The sequence below is a fragment of the Triticum aestivum genome, chromosome 7B, assembly GCF_018294505.1.
Source record: "Triticum aestivum cultivar Chinese Spring chromosome 7B, IWGSC CS RefSeq v2.1, whole genome shotgun sequence".
NCBI classification, from domain to species: Eukaryota; Viridiplantae; Streptophyta; class Magnoliopsida; order Poales; family Poaceae; genus Triticum; species Triticum aestivum.
In genome coordinates, this window is record NC_057813.1 from 747730707 (window position 1) to 747742051 (window position 11345).

An 11345-nucleotide genomic window follows, 5' to 3' on the forward strand; every position below is an offset into this window, starting at 1 on the left:
AGCTATTCCAAATGGTTGCTCCACTATACGTATCCGGTTTGCTACTCAGAGTCATTCGGATAGGTGTTAAAGCTTGCATCAACGTAACCCTTTACGCCGAACTCTTTATCACCTCCATAATCGAGAAATATATCCTTATTCCTCTAAGGATAACTTTGACCGCTATCTGATGATCCACTCCTTGATCACCTTTGTACTCTCTTGCCAGACATGTGCCAAGGCACACATCAGGTGCGGTACTTAGCATAGCATACTGTAGAGCCTACGTCTAAAGCATAGGGGACGACCTTCGTCCTTTCTCTCTTTTCTGCCGAGGTCGAGCTTTAAATCTTAACTTCGTACCTTACAACTCAGGCAAGAACTCCTTCTTTGACTGATACATCTTGAACACCTTCAAGATCATGTCAAGGTATGTGCTCATTTGAAAGTACCATTAAGCGTTTTTGATCTATCCTCATAGATCTTGATGCTCAATGTTCAAGTAGCTTAATCCAGGTTTTTTATTGAAAAACACCTTTCAAATAACCCTATATGCTTTCTAGAAATTCTACATCATTTCTTATCAACATATACTCATCAGAAATTCTATAGTGCTCCCACTCACTTCTTTGGAAATACAAGTTTCTCATAAACTTTGTACAAACCCAAAATCTTTGATCATCTCATCAAAGTGTACATTCCAACTCCGAGATGCTTACTCCAGTCCTTAGAAGGATCGCTGGAGCTAGCATACCTTTTAGCATCCTTAGGATCGACAAAACCTTTCTGATTGTATCACATACAACCTTTCGTTATGAAAACTGGTAAGGAAACTCGTCTTGACATCCATCTGCCAGATTTCATAAATGCAGCTAATGCTAACATGATTCCGACGGACTTAAGCATCGCTACGGATGAGAAAATCTCATCATAGTCAACTCCTTGAACTTGTGAAAAACTTCGCCACAAGTCGAGCTTCATAGACGGTGATATTACTGTCCACGTCCATCTTCTTCTTAAAGATCCATTTATCTCAAAGGCTTGCCGATCATTGGGCAAGTCCACCAAAGTCCATGCTTTGTTCTGATACATGGATCCTATCTCGGTTTTCATGGCTTCTAACCATTTGTCGGAATTTGGGCCCACCATCGCTTCTCCATAGCTCGTAGGTTCATTGTTGTCTAGCAACATGACCTTCAAGACAGGATTACTGTACCACTCTGAAGCAGTACACATCCTTCTCTCCCTACGAGGTACGGTAGTGACTTGATCCAAAGTTTCATGATCACTATCATAAGCTTCCACTTCAATTGATGTAGGTGCCACAGGAACAACTTTCTGTGCCCTGCTACACACTAGTTGTAGTGACGGTTCAATAACCATATCAAGTCTCCACCATCCTCCCACTCAACTTTTCGAGACAAACTTTTCAAGAGAAAGGACCCGATTCAAGAAACAATCCCTATTGCTTTCGGATCTGAATTAGGAGGTATACCCAACTGTTTTGGGTGTCCTATGAAGATGCATTTTATCCGCTTTGGGTTCGAGCTTATCAACCTGAAACTTTTTCACATAAGTGTCGCAGCCCCAAACTTGTAAGAAACGACAACTTAGGTTTCTCCAAACGGTGCCGTCTCAACGGAATTACGTGGTACCCTATTAAAGTGAGTGTGGTTGTCTCTAATGCCTAACCCATGAACGATAGTGGTAATTCGATAAGAGACATCATGGTACCCACCATATCCAATAGGTTGCAACTATGATGTTCGGACACACCATCACACTATGGTGTTCCAGGCGGTATTAATTGTGAAACAATTTCCACAATGTCTTAATTGTGTGCCAAAACTCGTAACTCAGATATTCATCTCTATGATCATATCATAGACATTTTATCCTCTTGTCACAATGATCTTCTACTTCACTCTGAAATTACTTGAACCATTCAATAATTCAGACTTGTGTTTCATAAAGTAAATATACTCAACATCTACTCGAATCATCTGTGAAGTAAGAACATAACGATATTCACTGCATGCCTCAGCACTCACTGGACTGCACACATCAAAATGTGTTACTTCCAACAAGTTGCTATCTTGTTCCATCTTACTGAAAACGAGGCTTTTCAGTCATCTTGCCCATGTGGTATGATTTGCATATCTCAAGTGATTCAAAATCAAGTGAGTCCAAACGATCCATCTGCATGGAGTTTCTTCATGCGTATACACCAATAGACATGGTTCGCATGTCTCAAACTTTTCAAAAACGAGTGAGTCCAAAGATCCATCAACATGGAGCTTCTTCATGCGTTTTACACCAATATGACTTACATAGCAGTGCCACAAGTAAGTGGTACTATCATTACTATCTTATATCTTTTGGCATGAAAATGTGTATCACTACGATCGAGATTCAATAAACCATTCATTTAGGTGCAAGACCATTGAAGGTATTATTCAAATAAACAGAGTAACCATTATTCTCCTTAAATGAATAACCGTATTGCGATAGACATAATCCAATCATGTCTATGCTCAACGCAAACACCAAATAACAATTATTTAGGTTTAACACCAATCTCGTTGGTAGAGGGAGCATGCGATGCTTGATCACATCAAGCTTGGAAAAAACTTCCAACACATATCGTCAGCTCACCTTTAGCTAGTCTCCGTTTATTCCGTAGCTTTTATTTCGAGTTACTAACACTTAGCAACCGGACCGGTATCTAATACCCTGGTGCTATGAGGAATACTAGTAAAGTACACATTAACATAATGTATATCCAATATACTTCTATTGACCTTGCCAGCCTTCTCATCTACCAAGTATCTAGGGTAATTCTGCTCCAGTGGCTGTTCCCCTTATTACAGAAGCACTTAGTCTCGGGTTTGGGTTCAACCTTGGGTTTCTTCACTAGAGCAGCAGCTGATTTGTCGTTTCATGAAGTATCCCTTCTTGCCCTTGCCTTTCTTGAAACTAGTGGTTTCACCAACCATCAAAAATTGATGCTCCTTCTTGATTTCTACTTTCGCGGTGTCAAAACATAGCGAATACCTCAAGGATCATCATCTCTGTCCCTGATATGTTATAGTTCATCATGAAGCTCTAGCAGCTTGGTGGCAATGACTTTTGGAGAAACATGACTATCTCATCTGGAAGATCAACTCCCACTCGATTCAAGTGATTGTTGCACTCAGACAATCTGAGCACAAGCTCAACGATTGAGCTTTTCTCTGTTAGTTTGCAGGCTAAGAAAATCGTTGGAGGTCTTATACCTCTTGACGTGGGCACGAGCCTGAAATCCCAATTTCAGCCCTCGAAACATCTCATATGTTCCACGACGTTTCGAAAACGTCTTTGGTGCCTAATCTCTAAACCGTTTAACTGAACTATCACGTAGTTATCAAAACATGTATGTCCGATGTTCACAACATCCACAAACGGCATTTGGGGTTTAGCACACTGAGCGGTGCATTAAGGACATAAGCTTTCTACTGTCCGCATAATCGCTACTTTCAACTTTCAACTATATTTTCTCTAGGAACATATCTAAATAGTGGAACTAAAGCGCGAGCTTGCGACATAATTGCAAAGATCTTTTGACTATGTTCAGGATAATTAAGTTCATCTTATGAACTCCCACTCGGATAGACATCCCTCTAGTCATCTAAGTGATTACATGATCCGAGTCAACTAGGACGTGTCCGATCATCACGTGAGACGGACTAGTCATCATCGGTGAACATCTTCATGTTGATCGTATCTACTATACGACTCATGCTCGACCTTTCGGTCTCTGTGTTCCGAGGCCATGTCTGTACATGCTAGGCTCGTCAAGTTAACCCTAAGTGTTTTTGCATGTGTAAAACTGTCTTACACCCGTTGTATGTGAATGTAAGGATCTATCACACCCGATCATCACGTGGTGCTTCGAAACGACGAACTTTAGCAACGGTGCACAGTTAGGGGAGAACACTTCTTGAAATTTTAATGAGGGATCATCTTATTTACTACCGTCGTTCTAAGCAAATAAGATGTATAAACATGATAAACATCACATGCAATCAAATAGTGACATGATATGGCCAATATCATTTTGCTCCTTTTGATCTCCATCTTCGGGGCTCCATGATCATCATCGTCACCGGCATGACACCATGATCTCCATCATCATGATCTCCATCATCGTGTCTTCATGAAGTTGTCTCGCCAACTATTACTTCTACTACTATGGCTACCGTTTAGCAATAAAGTAAAGTAATTACATGGCGTTGTATAATGACACATAGGTCATACAATAAATAAAGACAACTCCTATGGCTCCTGCCGGTTGTCATACTCATCGACATGCAAGTCGTGATTCCTATTACAAGAACATGATCAATCTCATACATCACATATATTCATCACATTCTTCTTGGCCATATCACATCACATAGCATACCCTGCAAAAACAAGTTAGACGTCCTCTAATTGTTGTTTGCATGTTTTACGTGGCTGCTATGGGTTTCTAGCAAGAACGTTTCTTACCTACCCAAAACCACAACGTGATATGTCAATTGCTATTTACCCTTCATAAGGACCCTTTTCATCGAATCCGTTCCGACTAAAGTGGGAGAGACTGGCACCCGCTAGCCACCTTATGCACCAAGTGCATGTCAGTCGGTGGAACCTGTCTCACGTAAGAGTATGTGTAAGGTCGGTCCGGGCCGCTTCATCCCACAATACCGTCGAAACAAGATTGGACTAGTAATGGTAAGCATATTGAACAACATAAACGCCCACAACTACTTTGTGTTCTACTCGTGCAAAGAATCTACGCAATAAACCTAGCTCATGATGCCACTGTTGGGGAACGTAGCAGAAATTCAAAATTTTCCTACGTGACACCAAGATCTATCTATGGAGAAACCAGCAACGAGGGGAAGGAGAGTGCATCTACATACCCTTGTAGATTGCTAAGCGGAAGCGTTCAAGAGAACGGGGTTGAAGGAGTCATACTCGTCGTGATCCAAATCACCGGAGATCCTAGTGCCGAACGAACGGCACCTCCGCGTTCAACACACGTACAGCCCGGTGACGTCTCCCACGCCTTGATCCAGCAAGGAGAGAGGGAGAGGTTGAGGAAGACTCCATCCAGCAGCAGCACGACGGCGTGGTGGTGGTGGAGGAGCGTGGCAATCCTGCAGGGCTTCGCCAAGCACCTGCGGGAGAGGAGGAGGTGTCACGGGAGGGAGGGAGGCGCCAGGGCTTCAGGTGTGGCTGCCCTCCCTCCCATCCACTATATATAGGGGCAAGGGAGAGGGGGGAGGCGCAGCCTTGCCCCTTCCTCCAAGGAAGGGGTGCGGCCAAGGGGGGGAGGAGTCCATCCTCCCCAAGGCACCTCGGAGGTGCCTTCCCCCTTGAGGACTCTTCCCTCCCCAAGTTTCCTTGGCGCATGGGCCTCTTGGGGCTGGTGCCCTTGGCCCATATAGGCCAAGGCGCACCCCCTACAGCCCATGTGCCAGCCCGGGGAAGGTGGACCCCCCCGGTGGACCCCCGGACCCCATTCGGCACTCCCGGTACAATACCGATAAAGTGCGAAACTTTTCCGGCGACCAAAACAGGACTTCCCATATATAAATCTTTACCTCCGGACCATTCCGGAACTCCTCGTGACGTCCGGGATCTCATCTGGGACTCCAAACAACATTCGGTAACCACATACAAACTTCCTTTATAACCCTAGCGTCATCGAACCTTAAGTGTGTAGACCCTACGGGTTCGGGAACCATGCAGACATGACCGAGACGTTCTCCGGTCAATAACCAACAGCGGGATCTGGATACCCATGTTGGCTCCCACATGTTCCACGATGATCTCATCGGATGAACCATGATGTCAAGGACTCAATCGATCCCGTATACAATTCCCTTTGTCTAGCGGTATTGTACTTGCCCGAGATTCGATCGTCGGTATGCCGATACCTTGTTCAATCTTGTTACCGGCAAGTCTCTTTACTCGTTCCGCAACACATCATCCCGTGATCAACCCCTTGGTCACATTGTGCACATTATGATGATGTCCTACCGAGTGGGCCCAGAGATACCTCTCCGTTTACACGGAGTGACAAATCCCAGTCTCGATTCGTGCCAACCCAACAGACACTTTCGAAGATACCTATAGTGCACCTTTATAGCCACCCAGTTACGTTGTGATGTTTGGTACACCCAAAGCATTCCTACGGTATCCGGGAGTTGCACAATCTCATGGTCTAAGGAAAAGATACTTGACATTAGAAAAGCTTTAGCATACGAACTACACGATCTCTATGCTAGGCTTAGGATTGGGTCTTGTCCATCACATCATTCTCCTAATGATGTGATCCCGTTATCAATGACATCCAATGTCCATAGCCAGGAAACCATGACTATCTATTGATCACAACGAGCTAGTCAACTAGAGGCTCACTAGGGACATATTGTGGTCTATGTATTCACACGTGTATTACGATTTCTGGATAATACAGTTATAGCATGAATAAAAGACTATTATCGTGAACAAAGAAATATAATAATAACACTTTTATTATTGCCTCTAGGGCATATTTCATGGAGGCGTTTGAATGCGGCACGGAGGCGTGTTCTGCCGGGCGTTCCGCGAGTGGCGCCCTCGACTCTGACCTAGGACACCGCACCGTTCTTCCACTGACGTGTGGGCTCTTTGGGTGCATGGTCTGCATGTCAGTGACCCAACATAGGCAGCGCACAGCAGAGGAACCTTTGGTGGGCCAGGGCGGTCAAAAGCGGGCATTTCATAAACCAATGATTGTTCATTGAGCGTGATGTCATCTTTTTCATGTAGTTAAGCATGTGTCTTGCTTCGTGTGTTGTGTGCATGAAGGCATGCGAGTGTTGTGTGCGTGCAAGGGTGTGTTTCAGTGTTGCATGCATGGGAGCATACGTGCAAGGGTGCGTTTCAGTGTTGCATGCATGGGTGCGTACGTGCGTGTGTTCATGAGTGCATCTGTACGTGTCAGTGTTGCATGCCAGCATGCGTGCGTGTGTACGTTATGTGTATGTGTCAGTGTTGCACGCCTACATGCGTGCGTGTCTTGCGTGCGTGCATGTGTACGTGCGGGGTGAGGCTACACGTCAGTCGACTGACTTTTTCATCTCTGGTCATTAGATTTTCTAGCCGTTGGATACGAAATCAAGGGCCTCCAGTTTATCATCAAACTCCCCCCCCCCCCCCCCCGAGCTACCATCCACCACCGGCCGAACCGCCCGCCCCCGCCGCCCGCAGCCGGCCCGCCCTCCCCGAAACCACTCCCCACCGCCGGTCCACCGCCGCACCTTCGAGAGAGTGGGCCAGCATATATGATCTTGAGATTTTACGAAGTCACCATAGGTGCCTCGTAGTCGAGTGGAACGTCTCCTCCCACTTAACATACATCGCCAAAAAATACTAAAATTAACACAAGATAAATGCGAGCACCGGGACTTTAACCTTGGTGGGCTCGAGAAACCACTGTCTTCTAACCATCCAACCACATGTTGGTTAGCATTAAAAAATGTATGTGGTGACCATGATGAGCTTATTCTGAAGTCCAGTGTGTTGGAAATATGCCCTAGAGGCAATAATAAATAAGTTATTATTATATTTCCTTGTTCATGATAATCGTTTATTATCCATGCTATAATTGTATTGATAGGAAACTCGGATACATGTGTGGATACATAGACAACACCATGTCCCTAGTAAGCGTCTAGTTGACTAGCTCGTTGATCAATAGATGGTTACGGCTTCCTGACCATGGACATTAGATGTTGTTGATAACGGGATCACATCATTAGGAGAATGATGTGATGGACAAGACCCAATCCTAAGCCTAGCATAGAGATCGTGTAGTTCGTATGCTAAAGCTTTTCTAATGTCAAGTATCTTTTCCTTAGACCATGAGATTGTGCAACTCCCGGATACCGTAGGAATGCTTTGGGTGTACCAAATGTCACAACGTAACTGGGTGGCTATAAAGGTGCACTACAGGTATCTCCGTAAGTGTCTGTTGGGTTGGCACGAATCGAGATTGGGATTTGTCACTCCGTGTAAACGGAGAGGTATCTCTGGGCCCACTCGGTAGGACATCATCATAATGTGCACAATGTGACCAAGGGGTTGATCACGGGATGATGTGTTACGGAACGAGTAAAGAGACTTGCCGATAACGAGATTGAACAAGGTATCGGTATACCAACGATCGAATCTCGGGCAAGTACAATACCGTTAGACAAAGGGAATTGTATACGGGATTGATTGAGTCCTTGACATCATGGTTCATCCAATGACATCATCGAGGAGCATGTGGGAGCCAACATGGGTATCCAGATCCCGCTGTTGGTTATTGACCGGAGAGCCGTCTCGGTCATGTCTGCATGTCTCCCGAACCCCTAGGGTCTACACACTTAAGGTTCGGTCATGCTAGGGTTGTATGAATATGAGTATGCAGCATACCGAATGTTGTTCGTAGTCCCGGATGAGATCCCACACGTCACGAGGAGTTTCAGAATGGTCCGTAGGTAAAGAATTATATATAAGAAGTGGTATTTCGGCCATCGGGAAAGTTTCGGGGTCACCCGATATTGTACCGGGACCACCGGAAGGGTCCCGGGGGTCTACCGGGTGGGGCCACCCATCCCGGAGGGCCCCATGGGCTGAAGTGGGAGGGGAACCAGCCCATAGTGGGCTGGTGCGCCCCCTAGGCCCACACCCTGCGCCTAGGGTTGAAACCCTAGGGTGGGGGGCGCACCACATGCCTTGGGGGGCACTCCACCCCCCTGGCCGCCGCCCCTTGGGAGAATAGATCTCCCAGGGCCGCCCCCCCCCCCTGGGGGCCTATATAAAGGAGGGCAAAGGGGAGGGCAGCCGCACCCTGTGCATTGGCACCTCCCTCCCCCTGCTACACCTCGTCCTCCTCCCGCAGCAGCTTGGCGAAGCCCTGCCGGAGTTCTGCTGCATCCACCACCACGCCATCGTGCTGCTAGATCATCATCAACCTCTCCTTCCCCCTTGCTGGATCAAGAAGGAGGAGACGTCTCCCGTCCCATACGTGTGTTGAACGCGGAGGTGTTGTCCGTTCAGCACTTGGTCATCCGTGATCTGAATCACGGCGAGTACGACTCCATCATCACCATCCCCTTGAAAGCTTCCGCTCGCGATCTACAAGTAGTATGTAGATGCAATCTCTCTCCCATGAATCATTTCTTAGATGAACTCATAGATGGATCTTGGTGAAACCGTAGGAAAAATTTTAATTTTCTGCAACGTTCCACAACAGTGGCATCATGAGCTAGGTCTATGCGTAGTTCTCTATTGCACGAGTAGAACACAATTTTGTTGTGGGCGTAGATCTTGTCAACTTGCTTGCCGCTACTAGTCTTATCTTGCTTCAGCGGTATTGTGGGATGAAGCGGCCCGGACAAACCTTACACGTACGCTTACGTGAGACCGGTTCCACCGACTGACATGCACTAGTTGCATAAGGTGGCTGGCGGGTGTCTGTCTCTCCCACTTTAGTTGGAGCGGATTCGATGAAAAGGGTCCTTATGAAGGGTAAATAGAAGTTGACAAAATCACGTTGTGGTTATTCGTAGGTAAGAAAACGTTCTTGCTAGAACCCAATTGCAGCCACGTAAAAGATGCAACAACAATTAGAGGACGTCTAACTTGTTTTTGCAGCAATTGTCATGTGATATGGCCAGAAGTTGTGATGAATGATGAATGATATATTGTGATGTATGATATCATGTTCTTGTAATAGGAATCACGACTTGCATGTCGATGAGTATGACAACCGGCAGGAGCCATAGGAGTTGTCTTTATTTTTGTATGACCTGCGTGTCATTGAAGAACACCATGTAAATTACTTTACTTTATTGCTAAACGCGTTAGCCATAGAAGTAGAAGTAGTCGTTGGCATGACAACTTCATGAAGACACGATGATGGAGATCATGATGATGGAGATCATGGTTTCATGTCGGTGACAAGATGATCATGGAGCCCCGAAGATGGAGATCAATGGAGCTATATGATATTGGCCATATCATGTCACTACTATATAATTGCATGTGATGTTTATTATGTTTATGCATCTTGTTTACTTAGAACGACGGTACTAAATAAGATGATCCCTTACAACAATTTCAAGAAGTGTTCTCCCCTAACTGTGCATCGTTGCTAAAGTTCGTCGCTTCTAAGCACCACGTGATGATCGGGTGTGATGGATTCTTACGTTCACATACAACGGGTGTAAGACAGATTTACACACGCGAAACACTTAGGGTTAACTTGACAAGCCTAGCATGTACAGACATGGCCTCGGAACACAGAGACCAAAAGGTCGAGCATGAGTCGTATAGAAGATACATTCAACATGAAGATGTTCACCGATGATGACTAGTCCGTCTCACGTGATGATCAGACACGGCCTAGTTGACTCGGATCATGTGATCACTTAGATGACTAGAGGGATGTCTATCTGAGTGGGAGTTCATAAGATGAACTTAATTATCCTGAACATAGTCAAAAAGGTCTTTGCAAATTATGTCGTAAGCTCGCCCTTTAGTTCCACTGTTTAGATATGTTCCTAGAGAAAATATAGTTGAAAGTTGATAGTAGCAATTATGCGATCAGTAGAAAGCTTATGTCCTTAATGCACCGCTCAGTGTGCAAAACCCCAAACGTCGTCTTTGGATGTTGCGAACATCGGGTATACACGTTTTGATAACTACGTGATAGTTCAGTTAAACGGTTTAGAGTTGAGGCACCAAAGACGTTTTTCGAAACATCGCGGAACATATGAGATGTTTCAAGGGCTGAAATTGGGATTTCAGGCTCGTGCCCACGTCAAGAGGTATAAGACCTCCGACGATTTTCTTAACCTGCAAACTAAGGGAGAAAAGCACAACCGTTGAGCTTGTGCTTAGATTGTCTAAGTGTAACAATCACTTGAATCGAGTGGGAGTTGGTCTTCCAGATGAGATAGTGATGTTTCTCCGAAGTCATTGCCACCAAGCTGCTAGAGCTTCGTGATGAACTATAGCATATCAGGGATAGATATGATGATCCTTGAGGTATTCACGATGTTTGACACCGCGAAAGTAGAAATCAAGAAGGACCATCAATTGTTGATGGTTGGTGAAACCACTAGTTTCAAGAAGGGCATGGGCAAGAAGGCATACTTCATGAAACGGCAAATCAGCTGCTGCTCTAGTGAAGAAACCCAAGCTTGAACCCAAACCCGAGACTAAGTGCTTCTGTAATAAGGGGAACAGCCACTGGAGCAGCATTACCCTAGATACTTGGTAGATGAGAAGGCTGGCAAGGT